Genomic DNA, 17,836 nt, shown 5'->3' with positions numbered 1-17,836 from the left:
TGGTACAAGTGTATGTATAATATTTCATGGAGATTACTTTGAAGGGGACAAAATAGATATTCATGAATAAATAAATAATTTTTGAAAAAACACAAAATTCGCGATACTTTTTGAACACACCTCGTAGTTCTTTCCTTTTGCTGGAACTTCTATATCCGCATCTAATTTTCTTCCTTTGAAAAGGGCATGAGCAGTTCATTTTTTAACCTTAAAGAGAGACTCCAAATCTCACTTATTTCGTATGCGGTGATAATTTTTTCGAACATTGTGCTCATCGCTTTTGATATGTGGATAAGGATCAATATTGTCTTGTTCAAGTTTTGAATTATCTACCGACAATCTTGCCAATTAGCCAATCCTGTTTCTTATTTCACTCATAATATGCATTCCAGGATAATACATCTGAAGCATACATCTGAAAAGTTTTAAAGCAAAGATGGTCCTCTCAGCAAAAATATTTAATATTCTGACTTTTTTTAAATTACGAAATAATATTTTAGTAAAAACAAAGTCATACTCTAAAATACAATTTTTCTATGCCTTTCCACATATCGTTTATCATTTTAAATCCGCCATGCCTTAATTCATGGGCATTATGACACTAGGACAATGAACATGTAGCTAATGCATTTTTTATGTATATTTTGGACTTATAATTGTTAGGTCAGAACAATTTTTTTTCAAAAAGTAAAGAAAAAAAAAAATACATGAATAAATATAGGTCGGCTATCACTCGATACATAGACCTGGTGGTCTTTAGTAATACCAACCGAAAGTTCTGTTTAATTTCAGGCGAAGAATTCTCCAAGGACGCCAACGTTCTTTTCGAACTTTGAGAGCAACTACGTTTGATGCTTCGTCCAGTTCTTTGACCTTCGAAGCTTCTAGATACTTAATTCGATCACTAAAAAGTGCTGGGCAAAGGCATAAGACGTGTTTCAACATCTATCTCATGTTTACTTCACTGCACTTTCTGCATACATCACTTAACCTCGCCAGTAGGTTCGGACCTGTCAAGAGGCCAACAATCGTCTGGTAGTCCTTTTGAGACCGTGTGAGTAAGAAGTAACTGAATTTCTCTAAAGGTCCCTTGCATATGATCTTGGCGATCCTGCACGTACTTAGGGAATTTCATCTCGCCTTGATCCGCCTGTCAGCTCTTTCCTAAATTTCATTGAATATCGTTCTTAGCGACTTCCTTGTTTTCTGTACTTGTTCTGTAGCCAAATAAATGGCACTTTTGGGAATCTTATCCGCTGCTTCGTGACCTGGAACTCCTTTGTGGCCAGCAACCCAGTATATGAATAGCCGCTTTCCGGCAGCCGCTGCATCTACTGCTTTTCTATTTCTAAAAACATTCTCTAATGTTATGCGTTGTGAGTTTATTGCCTTAATTGCTGCCTGACTATCGACGCATATATTTATCTTCTTTATATTATTTTTTGCGCGGTTAGCTATCTTGGGTCGCCTGAGATCCAGTTCCGGGCAAAAGATTTCCGCTCCCATTCCGTTGGTTATTTTGAATCCTTCATCAATTCATCTTTCTTTAATGTGACTTGGAAACTTCTCTCCCAAATAAAGTGTATGGGTATGAGATCGAATTTGTCCACCAGACCCCGCGTATTGAGCTATACCCAAAGGTCCCTGTGGAGATCTTATCTAATGCCAATCGTACAGTTGATTTTGCCGCAGAGCTTAAGAGTATATACAAGTATTTAGTTATTATGTTAAAAAATCCCATTTCCATTTTTCCATTTTCTACTTTTTCCATAAAAAGTTTAAAATTGGTTTCCCTTTACACGAATGAACTGAAATGACTTTAAAATTATACATGCTTATTTAAGGAATATAAATGTGAAGATAACTGCTCAGAGTATCTAAAATGAAACTCAGATCAAAAGAATATAGTTTATTGTTCTACTGGGTGAGTCCGCAGCCAAAATACTCGTATATAATCTTCTTAGATAAAGCAAAGCTTGCAATCCTCAAATTACTCTGTAATCCAACAAAGTTGAGAAACAGTAAAGAAATATGTAAAATTTTGTACAATATGAATTTTTCGACCATTGTTTTATCGCTTAAAACGTTCAAAAATCTTTCAAGTGTATATAACTCAACAGAAATCACACCAAATTAAACGGTAATCCGGTTATGAAAGGTGTTAACAAAAAGTTTAAATCCAAAAACATAGCAACAATTTTAATCCACAGCTTAAAAAGGACAATGTTTTTGTTATTTCGACAAATCTAGCACGCTTACCGCTGCTTTGCACGCATTGATATGGATAAAGCTGTTACAAAAGTCTTGTCCAGTTTGCAGCCTGATTTATTGTTGTCGGTTGTGCAACATTTATTTACCTGTTATTGTTTACAGAGTTTGTATTTATTTATCTTTTTATTGCATAATTTTTTTCAGGCAAATGCTTTTAGCGCAGTTTGGTTTGCTCACTGTCTGCTCTCACGCATTTCGTAGCTCATACGCCGTGTCGCACAATATATTACAGACTCAATTGTTTCTGCTAGCGTTCGTTTTGTGCTACCGACAAGCACGTACGCGTAAGTAAACAAGCATTTGGATATTTTCGCGCTCACTGATAACCACATTTTGTTGCCGTTTGGCGGCTGGGTGACCGCAGTGCGCTCATAAATAATATGCGTGCTATTCGGCATTTTTTTATTTTCCTATTTTGTTGTTTTATTTTATTTATTGTTTTCGTCTCTGTGGCTTATCATTTTGTACACAAAGTAAGACTTTTGCTAACCTCAAAAACATAGTCTGTGCTGTTTGATATAAATTAGTCCCACAACAGATATATATTTGCAGTGCCGTGCTGCTTTATTTGCAAGCTTTACTTTTTTCTACAGCGCTCTATTTACACTGCCTTTCTACTTATGTACTCTCATTGCTTACAAATAAATAATTTATATTTCTCACTTATTTTGTCGCGCTTTGTTATTATTCCATCTGTGGTGTTTTTTTCAACTATTTCGCTGGAAAGTATATCTCATTTATTAGGAATGCTTCACCTTTGAGACCTTCAACTCTTTATCATGATTTGCTTATAGTGAAGGGTCTGAACTGAAGAAAGACAGTTCAGTTTGTATGACAGCTTTATTAGACAGTAGTTCGATTTGAACAAATTCTTTAGGTACATTATAGTAAAGTCTTAGGAAAGAATTCGTATGAAATTTTGTGAAGTTTTTTTTATCAACTAAGCTCTTGACGTTGATCATTTATATAGCATATATTATATATGAACATACGACTATATTTTATACAGACATTTCCTTTTGAGTGTTTCAGACTTCTTTGTAAATGTAATATATCATGTTCAGAGCATAAAAAGAAGGTCTATTGTAAGATTTAATGGATGCATACGAATTGGCAAAAATTATTTTATGAAAAAAAATTGTCTTCCTCTATTCATATTCTGTATACAATAAATAGAGAATAAAGATAAACAACAAACCATATTGCATATATTCTAATTCTCCCAAAATTTGACTGAATATGATTTCAGGGTGTCAAATATTTACTTGAAATCTGGAGACTTAGCTTTTATGGTATTGAAGGATCACTAATAATCACTTACGATATTAAAATTGTAGCAATATTCTAATTTTAGTCAACTATTACAAAGGATATAAGTAAGGGGTGACTAATTTCAATGTTCCCTACTACGAATGACATGCGTCTGGTTTAGCTTCAAGTCCTGAACACAAACCGAATTGTTCTCATAGACTTTACACGTTTCATATTCCCAGAGAAAAAAGTTGTACAGTGTATCAAGCGACTCGATAAATCCATGGAAAGTGGCGCCGTCTTGCTGAAATTAATTGTCGCCGCGTCAATTTCAGGCATCAAACAGTCGGTTATCATGACGCCATTGACGATTATATTCTCACCAGCATCCTTTTTGAAGAAACATGGATCGATGAAGCTCTTCTGTCTTCCAGTTTATACTATATGGTTATTTAAAAAAAATGGTTTGAACTTCACACTCCAAATATTCAAATATATTTGAGTGAGTATTACACCATATTTCCACTTTTTGCAATGCCTAGTAAAATATATATACATATGTTTATAAAAAACATTATTTTTTTATTTTTTCGCCTTGAAAATTTCCTGCAGCCCAGGCATATGAGGGAAGACGAAGTTATTAAAATCAAACTCTATCATTTCCCTCACTAAAATAACCCATATAACTACTTAACCAAATACATATATTTCGCTACTACAATTTACATTATCCATATTAAAGTTGCTTTATGATCATCGTAAAATTTTCCATAGCAGCAAAGCTGAAATTCCTTCTAGTTATTAAATAAGCCAAGAAAGTTGATTAGGAACAACACTTAAAAGATTATTTTGGCACGAGTGGCACCAAACACACACAAAAAGATTGTGCAAAATCGCTGACAAATCATTTATGGCGAGCATAAAATAGTAATGCAAAAATCATAAGCGCAAAACGGATAAGCAAAACACAAATAATAAGCAACGAAGTAAGGCGAAAAGCAATGTGGCAGAACGTAAATAAGTTATACCACGAAAACAACACATATTTATTTATGTACGGAGATGTATGAAGTAATAAAATGCAATCGCTTAAATCGCCAATTTGGCGACACTTCCACATAATCCAGCAAAAATCTGCTGCTGATACTTTTTTTACGGCTTTTATGAGTTGTTAAGCTGCTTTTGTTTATATTATGTGGCAAGCTTGTTAGTTTGTTTTGTTTTGCTGCGCTGCTTTGTGGAATTTATTATTCGGTAAGACAATAGACAGTGGGCGAGTGAAATATATATGCATAAGCTGCGTGCTTTATATATACGTATTTATATAAGTTTGTGTGTGGCTTTATGAAGTGAGGTGGACTGCAAGGATAAAGAAAACTTGTATAATAAAATTGTAGGCGGTAAAATTCAAAAATTTGCTATTTGGATGAAATAAATGCGATTTAAGTGTATGGTAAATAAGTTATGAACACGAAGAGTGATAATAAATTTGTTATGCAATCAAATTTATTGCAGATATGTGACGCTATTTATGAATTAATAGTATTATATGTAGTATAACAAGTCACTTTTAATTGCTTAGTTAAGAGTTAAGAAAATCTGAAATATTCTGAGGATATGAAATAGCAAAAGAATCGACTCAAATGTTATTCTAATAAAAAAAAAAAATGTGGTAGTCAATTTTTATTTTCAAATATTGATCAGTCAAGTCACGCGTTTTCGCGTTACCAAATATGCTCCAGTTACCAGTATCCGAGTTAAGTTTAAATGTTACTCATACGCACCGGTGATATGACAATTCAACTTATTGGCTCCAATAAATCAATGAATACCTCGAAAGACTTCAAAATATAAATCTTTTACGTTTATACATATTGTATACATAAGTACGATTCTTGCATCGTGTTCAAATGTTACTTATGCTCCCTGCCGTAAATGATAAAACTCATATCTTTGTTTTCAAAACTTTATTAAAATAAGTGTTAAGGCCGGGCAACAGGTGGAGTCAATGTATAGTGTCACTAACAGCTGAATATTTGAAAATTCGTGCAAATTTTTCGAAAAAAAGTTTGAAAATTAACATGTAGCATAAACGTATAAGTATAAACATTATTAACGAGTACAAACTAAACAGCAACCAATTAATGTTTTGGAAATTGTTTGAAAATTCATCGATAAGTCTATAGTAGAAAGTGACTTAAAGTAAACATAAAACAAAATTATTAGTCAAAAGTTGGTATTCACAAAATACTCTTGACCAAAATATTGCTCATACGCACCGTCGTATGTGACAAAAAACATTTATTAGGTTCTTATGATTAAGTAATACAAGTTTGGAGGCTAGTGTACAGTCTCTAAAGCGTAAAATAAAAACAAATCTAGCAATTTTGCCGTTAGTGTACTTAGTTTCGAAGAAATTTTCATGCAAAAAGGTAGTATATATTACACTGATTGAACGCAAAATAATTGAAATGTAAGGATCATTTTTGTAATATCTTTTGAGTACTAATCGAAATTTACTTACTAATCGAAATTTAAAGAAAAATCATCATATTTGCATATTTCGATAGTCAAAAGTTTTAAAAATGTCAGACCTTAATCATAAATTAATCTGTAAAATATTTTATGATTTGCAGCTTTCTGAAGTATAGCTGTTCAATCCAAGCGGCTCTATCAGTATATTTTTAAACGCATTTTTTGAAACTACATTTTGCTAATTTCGATCAAACATCGAATTTGAAACAAAAAAAAGACCCCTAAACATATAATAACCAAGTTTGTCGAACCAAGTATTCTTATAACTCCTACCAACCGGGTGAAATAGCTTAAATGGTGTCTGGGTCGAAATTGGACGATGGGTTGGCAAAACCCATGAAAATGCATATCTCGAGACTTGCCATACCGATTTCAACCAAACTAAGTACGTGACATTCTGATATTTTGATATTACAGTGTGAAAATGGGCGAAACGAGACTACAGCCACACCTACTTCCCATATAACATAATTTTAAATTCCATTTGAAACTTTCACTTTCCAGTGAGTAAAAGAGAAGCGATTAATATAATATGAAAAAACTTTGCACGAATAATATTATGCCGCCTTTAAAATAAAAAAGTCAAAATCGAAACAAGACTGTTCAAACCCCTAGGTACTCAATATATGCATTCAGGGCTTATAGTTGACTTTTTACCGAAAATGTGACAATGTGAGAGATATATAATTGAAATACAGAGAGAATCTTTTCTGGCAGTGGTATGTCGTTGTGTTACAAATGAATTGCATGAGATTACTGCTTCCCGTAGCCCTCAAATACCAAATATAGAGATTTTCGAAATTCCGGATGAATTTTATACCGTACATTTCTTTGTGCTTAGAAAGAATGAAATGAAGAGTTGCCCAAGATCACATATGTATATCTAAAAAGCCTTATGGATCTGAAGGTACTTCCTGTGTAATATCCGTGCAAGTTGCAAAGGTATGAAATGTTCGGTTATACTCGAACTTAGCTCTTCCTTATTTTTTATTTTGTCAACATGACCATAAGTCATTTGTCAGAAAATATTTTAGAGATTTTTTTTTTTAATTTCACAATCGTAGAATGCTGGAGTCACTATTCTTAATTATATTTATGATATTAATATATAATTAAATTTAAATCAATTGATACCGTAGAATTTTTTCAATTCCTAAAATTAGTTTTTGTTAAAGCTGTCGTACTAGGAAAAATCAACAAAACATTTATAATTCTTCAAAAAATAGCTGAATTTTTAATGTTATTGGGGTGACGCAACGGTGTTATAATCACAAATATTACTGAGACCAGATAATTGCTTTCTTAAAACAAAATTACCCAAATGTAACTCATCCGCAGTGTAGCACTTTTTGAATATGAGTGTACAAATACATTGAGAAAAAATATACAAGTATTTTATTATAATATGTAATGGTTTAAAAGTTGAAGTTTTTTTTAAGTAATTATGAAATTAGACATATCTTTTTGGACAGAATATATGCACACACATACATATAAAATATTCATGTCTACACATGACGCAATCAGCTATTTAAAACCAATTGTTTAATTAAATAATAAATAACGTTCAACTAGTTTGCGTTCAATGCACATCTACTCATCACCAACTTGATTTCTTAAGTGCTCATTTACTGAAGTGAATTAGTATTTATTAGCAGAGTGTCTGTAATATGTGTGAAAATAATGAAATTATGGTACGTGTATGATGGGCCTTAAATATTCAGACCAACTAATAAATAAACACAATTGATTAATTAATACATATTATGCGCCGAGTTTGTAAAAATAATAAACCAATAATACAATTACAATCATCATACTAAACTATGCGGGGCGCTGAGGAATAGAGGTCACTGAAAGTGATCACACGACGAGCTAATGTGTCAGCCAGCGATAAAGCTGTGTTGCTAACACACAGAATAAATCGCAAGTAAATAGTGCAGTAGCATAAATGAGTTCGCACAGTAGGCAACCCATTTAAGCAAAGTTGCTGATTGATGTGAGCTACCTATGCATAAATATATGCGAGAATAGTAGGAAAAATATGTTGCGCCAATTTATAAAATATGTATGTTTGGAATTCTATCATTGACTGGAATCTTGAAGATAAAGTGCAGATCCTTTGTTGTGGTACAACGGCTTCAAACACAGGTCGTATTAATGGGGCCTGTGTGCTTCTAGAACAGAAATTAGACAGAGAGATGCTTATTTTTGCTTGCCGTCATCATATCTTTAGCAACTGTTTCGAAGATTGGAAAAAATGTTGGGACAAGTGTATTGGGGCCTAGGGGAATTACATTGAAGGGGATAACATAGATTTTGAATAATAAATTACCTAAAAGTAAGAATAAAGTCTTACTATTTTTTGCCCACGATTTATGATAAGTACATTTAACATTGATTTTGATTTCGTACTAAAAATGATGACGATTGGCTAAAGGATCTGGAATCATACTTGCAGTTCCACTTATATTATACATATAGTACTTTGGTGCATAAATAAGTATATGGTTGATATACCGAGGAGACGAAGGACTCAGAATGCTTTAAACCTTCTTTTATGCTATAAGTACTTAGGCTGAGATCTCTTCGAAATGAAAGCAAGATTCATATCATCTAAAGTGGAACGTTTTCAGCTAATAATCTGCTTTTTTAAACAACAATAACTTTCTATACGTATGGAAATTGAACACTATAAGTTTTGAGCTCAGTTAGTTATTTGAGTTAGCAAATAATTTTTGAGCATTCAACAGATTATACATATCAAATGTCCGTTTTGCAGACACTTTGATACCTCAACAATTTCACTCGTTTTGGAGTACTCAATCTTTATGTCATCCAATACAGCAAGCAATGCGTCAAAAATTATATAAAAGTGCGATTGCTATTCGGTGAGCAATGAAGAATTTTCGCAAATATAATTGAGTCGTAGGTTTCAACCTTTAACAAAAATCAGGAAAAAGTAATGTAGTTACTGTGGAATGACCTGTGGATTTCTCTCTGTAGCTATAATTCTTAGTTTTTCGCTTAACTGACAGAGCATACCACTTTGATGGCAATATGACAAAAGGATCTGATGGAGTCATTTAATGTATGAAAATATGTTTTTAAGAGATCGCTCAGGCTTTAGGGTTAGCTTTGGGACATAATATAAATAAGCAGCTGGTTAACTAGTGTTTTTAAATGAGTTGAGCTGAGATTCGCTGTTGTCAACCTAACTTTAAAGGGCGCTTAGCTCTGGTCCTTTCGCGTTTCTAGTGAGTTCATGTCAGGCTACTGACGAGTGTATGCCATTTTGATAGGAATGTTACTTTTAAACCGATTCGGTTAATGAATTTAATTTTGAAGTAAAATTAGATAATCTATTTGTCCTTGATTGCAAATCGCTATATATTTGAGTTTGCTTCAAAATCCGCTTTTGGTACATTCTTTTGGCATTAAAGTTCGAACAGCTCTACTACACTCAGGCTGGTAATAAAGTTGGGCGTACTTTTAAATATTAGAGCAATTCTGAATTCAAATAAAAATGGAATTTAAAAAACTATAAGAACCTAAGAAAAATATATTTGAACTTTTCGGCATATAAAAAAATCTGGAATCCGTAGAAAGCGATATTGGACTTTTCACCAAAGCTTTATGGGAATAAAATAAAGAAACATTAGCGATAGTTCTTGAGATCACATGGGCATTTATGATTCCATAAAAAATACTGAAGCAGTTTCAGAAACCGCATTAGTAACATCAGCCGTTTATAAAAGTCATGCTTAGAAATATTTGCTGCAATCCTGATGAGCTTATTAGATATACTTGGAAAATATGTATGTGTATAAAAATTTAGTAAAATAAACATATACCATATTCATATTTAAGAGCTATCTTTCTTTCAGCACTCCATTGCCGTGTGCTATGCCAAAATAAAATAATAGCAACAACAACAAACAGTAAATCACATTTTGAATAAACAAATCTACATTTTAATATTCATGACTTTACGCGTGAGTGATGGCAAAAAGCAGTTTTTATTGTTGATATTGCCGCATTTTTGTTGTAGTTGTTGCCTACTGGCATTCGCTACCTGTACGCAGCTATATATGCATATGAGCACGCCAAAAAACCAAATAAGAAAGCAAAAAGGACAGCAAACGTGTGAAGCAGCTGCCACCTGCCGCACAACGGTGCCGGTGAATGAGTGGAGACACATAAATTTACATACAAAAGTGTGTCAGAGGCACAAAGAAAAGTAGCACAAAACAATAAAACAACAACAAACAAATGTATCTAATTTGCTTGGGGTGAATGCCTGTGGCGCAACAAGCGCCTGGGTTTCGACTACTTTAACACACCCCCGACACAAAACGGCGAAGTGACTATAAGTTTGTTGTTGTTGCAAGCATATGGCAGCAATTTGTTGTTGCTCTTTGCTGCCACTAATGATAATTTGTGCCGAAAATTATACGCATACGCTTGACTGGCTGGGCTTGTAACCACGTACATACGTGCAACGTGACTTGACGGCCGCTAGCAACAGCAACAAAAACATTTATTAGTACACCACAGCAGGTTTTGCTGGCGCAGATTTCCCTCGGCCTGTTGCCACGCCGCACGAACAGCTGTTTGTTTTTCATGTAATTTGCATAAACAGCGCATGTGGCACGTGCGGCAAGTGTTGGAATCGACTAACATTTCGCTGTTGCCAATTGATCGGTGGTGTGGGTGTGTGGTGAATTGCTAGCAAATTGTACATATAGTGCGCGTGGCAAGTGGCAAGCATTTCGACACTGTTTAATTGTAATGCAAAAATTGCATGTGGCATACCACAAATGATAGCGAAGCATTGCAATTTCCTGCTATGCCTTAAATTGTAGGCGACACGCTTGCAAAGTTGTGAAAAAAATCAACTTTTTACTGCATTTATTGTGTTGTGGCATGCCACATGGCATTTATTTGGCAGCATAAAAAGTAAATATATGTGTGTGTGTGTGTTGTGCTTTCAGCACATAAATGCTTGTTTCAATATTTGTTTTCGTCACCTGCTAGCTCTTAATTGTTGTTGTGCACTTGTTATGGTTTTTGTTGTAATTGATTTTCCATGTTATGAAATCCTTTCAGCTGCTGTGACATTAAACGAGACGAGAAATTCTGGCAAAGAAATTCAAAAATAATTGCATTTATATTCATATATTTTACATACACACTTACATATATATACTCACAGCTTTTCACTTTTCCGTTAGCATGCTTTCTTCGTCTACGAAAATGTGCATCAAAAGCTCGAAGCTTATAGAAAGTGTAAACAGAGTGTGAACATCAATAAACAAATATGTGAAATCGAAGTGCAAATTTTCACTTCACCTTTGGGGCAAACACAGAGTTCGTAAGCTTAAATTCAGCGCCATATGAGCAGCATTTACAAAAAAAACTTATCAAGAAGAACAAAATGAAAAGTTGAAAGAGCGAGCTACAACAACAATATTTTGACTCACAGCAGGTTGCATTATCCGTGCCACAAAGTATTTCAATATGTGGTACGTGGCATGTGACATTTCCTCAATATTCAATACATCAATTTGTGCTCATGTGCAGGCAGTAAGCTGCTAGCTCGAGCATCTGCTTCGGCTTTGCAACTTTCAAACTGTTTAACGCTTAGCTGCGTAGAGATTGCCAAAGTGATTAGATTGAATACATATACTTTTTCAGTAATATATATGTATGTATTGGAAAATAAGCATTAGGGTGGTTTATATAGGTCAGAATGATGTTTGAAACCGATTTCATGAAGCTTCAACTTTTCGTTACTTTATGGTCGGATATCTAATATAAGCACTCTGCTAACGCTTGTAGACGATTACACATATCGCTAGAGAGCCCAGGCACAGGTTTCCAAATAAAGCATGTTGTAATATTCGCTTCACTAGCAAATTTTCTGTAATTTCCCATATTTCAAGCAGCTTTTCCATATATCTGTTCAAGTACTTATATATATTACTTATGTTTTGGTTTTTAAGGACAACGCTATTATACATAAAAGCATATAGTCCAGAACCGAAGGACTTCTACTACGAAAAAACTGTCGTTAAAATTTTAAAAACTTCAAAATATAATAAATTTAGATGTATCTAAATTGATCCATCTGAAGGAAGAACTGCTCTATATTTTCAATATAATTAAGAGAATAACATTTTAACTCTTTTAATAACCCTGAAACGATTTGTATATCAACATCATTTTGTAGAAACTCAATCAATTAGAATGTAAGTCAAATCCAGACTTCACAGCTCAATAGTTTTCTCGCTGCAAATTTCAACTTGCTTGTAAATATTATTCATCACCGTAAAAAGATGTATGTATGTATGTATTATAGTATGCTCGTTCAATAATTCACATTTTTGATTGAACTCTGTTTTACGTTCGGTAACTGTTCCGCACCAGTACCTTAATGTGTATTACAAATACACCTTCGTTGCACTTTCAGTCATTTTTAGCTCGTAACCATTTCTTATTGCTCTTCTGGTCACATGAACTGCTGAGCTGCTAGTTATCTTTGGTCAGTCACTCATTGGTTTATCGAAGCAATTTTACGCTTGAGTATGCACTGTGCAGCAGTTAAGATGCATATATATGTATGCATGTAGTATTTATGTGCTATATATACAAGCTGCTTTGTGATTGCATGCACCACACGAGGGTAAGTTTAGTTTTTGTGCGTCTCAAACAAGTGGGAGGTTTTAAAGTGAAAAACAAAAAATAAGAAAGATCTAAAATCTAAAACTATATTTGAGAAAATAAATATAAAAAGTTATGAATTTATTTGATATTATTTAATTTATGTTAGAAAATTTTGAAAGTATGGCAACACTGTTAAACAAATATTTTTTAAATCTTGTTTATTCCATGTTTTTTATTTATTTATTATTTAAACCAGGTTAGAAAATTTCGAAAGTATGGCAACACTGTTCAAAAAATATATTTTAGTTATAAAAAAACCTTGAATCTGGTTTATTCCATGTTTTCTCATTGATTTGGCTATATTATATTATTTATTTCGCGTTAGGAAATTTTGGAAGTATGGCAACACTATTCAAAAAATATATTTTAGTTATAAAACGTCTTTCAATATGGTTAATTCCATGTTTTAAATTGATTTGATATTATTTCGTCCTTGTTAGAGCATTTTGAAAGTATGGCAACACTGTTCAAAAAAATATTTTTGTTATAAAATATCCTTAAATCTGGTTTATTTCATATTATCCTATTGATTTAGTTATATTATATCATTTAATCCATGTTAGAAAATTTTGAAAGTATGGCAACACTGTTCAAAAAATGTATTTCAGTTATAAAAAATCGTCAGTCTGCTTTTTTTTTGTTTTCCTACTGATTAGATGACATTATTTAATTTACACCGCACTGTAAATTTCATTATTTATTCCAAAAATTTTGGAGCCAGTTGGCAACTCCTAGAAAATTTTGTTTTATAAAACTTACTTTAATACCTTTTCTGCGATATCCTGCTTTAATAATATTTATAATTTCGATGTTAAGTAAAATTTATTAAATAAATAAATATGGCAACCATTAATTTTTGTTGTTATTTAGGTTGGCTCTATATATTAAACTGTATAATATATATTCCCTTTCCCGATTTCTGGACCACTTACAACAACTAGTTTAAGAACGACTGATATACAATTTTATAATAGAAAGAAAATATAGATTACAAATTATTAGAAGTATGTTTTAATAATTATCTGAAAGACACCGTCCTATTATATGCCGATATACAATATAAATATTAATCGATAATATTTACGAAGTCAATATCAATATCAAGTATAGTATTTTTTTTCTGACACTAGAAAAGCTTTAAGCCTTATCGATAATTCAGTAGATATATTTCTTAACTTATCGATTTTTTGTATATCGATATTTCGGTATATCGATTTTTTATATTTGCATAAAATTCAATCCGAATTCATTTAAGGCTTTCCACAGTTCAGATGCACCTTTCAAATCAGAAAATACATTTCCTACACAATTTTATTAACAGTTATGTATTTCACATAACCTTTAACGCCAGTGCAACCCATAACTCTGCCTTGATTGCTTCAGCTCACAAAGTCTTCAGCAGCCACATACTGAAATTTCAAATGTGAAATTGAGAAATTCTACCAACTCCATTTTGGTAATACGAAAATTCCCATTGCCAACAGCAAATTTTCGGCAAATACGATTTTATGCTCAATTTATTGCCTCCGGCCATTCAAAGTAATGACTACTTGTATGCACAGGTACATTACATGCAAATACACATATGTATGTACATATAGCATGCAAGCAAAACACCGAAATGCAAGTTGAGGGAGCTCAAAACACATGTGGCCATGCAGGCAACCAAAAGCAGTTGTTGTTGGTAATTGCAAACTTGCCACAAGCTACTGCAAAGAAGCTTAGCTGTTGTGAAAGGTGTCCATCGAGTTAGGTGAGGAGAGCAAAGTGAAATTTTGTGCATTTTTGTGTTGCCAGAGTCAGTATATGAATATCGTGTTAATAGCTCTTGTACTCACACAGGTGTACAACAACAATAAGCAATATCGAAAGAGTCGTATTTCTTATTGAAGCAAAAATACTTGAGAACAAATCTTGTGGTAGAAGTCAGCAATTTAATATGTGGGTTGGAAAAACGTGTAACAAATGTGGGTGGACCTGTCTGCATAAAAAGTTTATATTTTGCTGGAAGCTACATTACGCAATCATAATAAACTTTTATATATGTAAGTCGAAGTACTTGTGTGTGTTGGGCTTTTATTCTGAAATTTCAATTGAACTCCCATAATAACAATCATTTTTCAAAGGTTAAAGTAAATCCAGCAGACTTACGAAGAAAAATACTTGTAAAGAGACTACTTGCAACTTTTAACTTTCTCACTCTATCCGCTGGCTGGAAATGCCCATACTTATGCATGGATCTAAGCAAACTGTGTTCCAAAAATGCTCTCATCCAAGTACAATTTATCTCGATGTAAATAAAATCTTCAGTAATTTCACAGACTTTTCTCACTTTCGTTTCAGTATCCGTTGTGTTGGCGCGCAGCTCTGACAAGTGAGTATCTGTTTGAATAACAATACATTTTAGTACAAATACATCCTTTGTACATACATTGAAACAAATATTATAAAAATTTTGAGTACAAAAGCTTTGAAATCCATTATTGACTAAATAGCTACAAAGCTGATATAGATAACGGCATGGAAATATGAAAAACATAAGAAGTCAGCTGGAGTAATAGAAATATATAGTGAACAGCGAAGCATAATTAATGATAAACAATATTATATGAAAGCGCCATCAACGGCACCTTATAACTATCCACAATAGCAGGCACACCAAACGTGCTCTCACTACCAAGCAACAAGTGATGAATATTTTCGACAGATCGCAAAAACATATTTTCTACCTAAATAATACATTCACGTGTCTGCAAATTGCTTTCCGTGGGAATAAACTCATATATTCCCGTAAGTAGTACGGTTACAAACAATCAGCGCCCACTTCATATTTCAGCTGCCGGAATTAGAAATTGTCTACTACGAATAAGTCCACCCCACCATGTTGCACGTGTCCACCCACATAAAATATGCTACAAAATATATTACGCCTAAGTAGCGTGGCGTGTTCGCTAAAAATGACTATGAAAAAATAGTGAAAAAGAAGAAACACACAAAACACCACGCACCAACGAGTGAGATAAGTAAAAAAGGTACAAAATACTTTTTGGGGGCAATAATAAATAAGATAAGCGCAAATATGCCAACGCGGGTCAAGCTAAACAACACTTCGGCGCGCACAAAACGACTGCTATACTTGTGCACTCAAACTGCTGCTATGACACACTCTAATAAAGGCGACACATAACGAAACGGAAGTAGAAGCGAGCATGAAAAACCTTGCAGTTGACAGTGTCGAGTTCACTGGCAGGCCAATTGTATTGCGAGTGTGTTAGGTTAGTGACAGAGTGCCAACTTAGAGCACGTGGCAACACGTAGATGTCACAATACAAAGTAGCTTTTAAGGAAGGTGTACATATATGTATATGTATATATACTTCTACCCACACATGTACGTATTATATCTGCCCACTAAAATACTAGCTAGATTTTATTATATTTTTGCCTGAGCATTTATGACCATCGGCACTGATTCAATTCCCATTCGGTGGACAACAGATTTACAGGAGAATATAAAATAAGTGTTGCAGAGATTTATTTTTTATAATTACATAAATATGTAACTACATATGTACACTAAGTACATACCGGTCAATACATGTATGCTTACATAAGAGAAGAAAATTCTGAATTTGCACTTTTACTTCGATGTTGAGGGTATTTGCAGCAGACCGTTAAGCTAGTTGCTAGGCTATCAAAGTTGTCAACAAACTACTATAGAGAAGTATAAGGAATGAGATTTTATGCGAGTTGGAGAGTACTGCTAGTTTTATTGTTCCATAGAAATTTAACTCTGTACTGGTGTTAAGGAATTTATGAAAAACTATGTTTTGTTTGGACTTCGCTAGTCAACAAGAAACAGTATGAAGGGAGAGATAGAGGGCGAAAAATAGGGAGAGAATAGGAATATTAAGTAAACGGGACCTCTACAAACAATGAACAAATGAAACACATGTTTTTTTTTTATACCAAATAAGCTCGCTCACATACAGGCAATAATATTATTAAGGACGAAAGAAATTTCAGAAATTTTGGATACGGAATCAAACACCTTACCTTTAAATGAGGTTGGAAGCTCTTTTTCGCTATCAAATAGCATCACTACTGAAATTATTCTCAGATCTTCTAGAAAAATTAATAAAAATGTAAAGAATTGCAGACAAAAGTTAAAAAGCTGAGATTAAGGGAAGTGGACGAAGTGACTTTCTTACAAGTAGTTCTGCTTTATTCCGACAAACACAAAATTTTATGGAATTTCCAAATCACTGTGATATAATTTCGCTTCATTTCAGACTGAAAAATTTAGTGTGAAGAATTTCTCGTGTATAGGGATATCTGAAATTCTAACAACTACAAACTACTGTTTTAGTTAATTTTGCAGCAGGGTTCTTTTCGTCTGTTGTTTTAATCAGACCTTACATTGCTATGTTAAAGGTTGCCTGTGACTTTATTTTCAACGATTTAAAGCATCTTCAGATATAATAGGGCAGCTTTACCTCTTTGCTTTAGCTTTGTTTGAATTCTTGGTAATTCGAAAATAGTGACACATAAATTTTCCTTCCAAAAAGAGACTGACTCTTAGACCTTCGATGCTAATGGACTTATCACAAACATAAAAGGAGATCTTTGGTAGTTTATACAAATACAATAAAAACAAATTTTAAGGTAAACAATAGTATGGTAAGAATTCCACATCATCTGCTTCTGTGAGCACTGAAATATATGTATTTTGTACATACATATGTATTTCAGCACGGAAGAAAGAGCATGTGAAAAATTAATTCATCTCCTTACTTCCATCTAAGCACTTGCAACAAGAACGTCTACTATGAATGCTGCCAACAACACTGTGTATTTTTAGCAATATTTTAATATAAAATCAACAGCACCAACTGCACTATTTATTACTGTCAACATTAAGATCCGTAGTACTAGTGTAAGTAAGTATAAGTATAAGTATAAGTATAAGTATAAGTATAAGTATAAGTATAAGTATAAGTATAAGTATAAGTATAAGTATAAGTATAAGTATAAGTATAAGTATAAGTATAAG

General features: G+C 33.2%; 1 protein-coding gene across 6 annotated transcripts in view; it reads left to right on the top strand.

Annotated features, from left to right (window-relative positions):
- The window catches only part of LOC105222121 (somatostatin receptor type 5), a 48,165-nt gene that overhangs the window by 24,269 nt on the left and 6,060 nt on the right, over positions 1-17,836 (top strand). For 4 of the 6 annotated variants that reach the window (XM_049459392.1, XM_049459391.1, XM_049459394.1 and 1 more), the window contains one exon: positions 15,127-15,157. The exons of 1 other annotated variant lie outside the window; for it this stretch is intronic. The gene's annotated coding sequence lies outside the window, so the exon portion shown is untranslated. Of the gene's footprint in view, positions 1-2,415; positions 3,038-15,126; positions 15,158-17,836 lie in introns of those variants that run through there. One more of the 6 variants, XR_007423083.1, reaches the window with a different exon arrangement.

The sequence above is a fragment of the Bactrocera dorsalis genome, chromosome 5 (genome assembly GCF_023373825.1).
Source record: "Bactrocera dorsalis isolate Fly_Bdor chromosome 5, ASM2337382v1, whole genome shotgun sequence".
Classification (NCBI taxonomy): Eukaryota; Metazoa; Arthropoda; class Insecta; order Diptera; family Tephritidae; genus Bactrocera; species Bactrocera dorsalis.
Note: the sequence above shows the minus strand (reverse complement) of the source record. Positions and strands in the feature narration are given on the sequence as shown.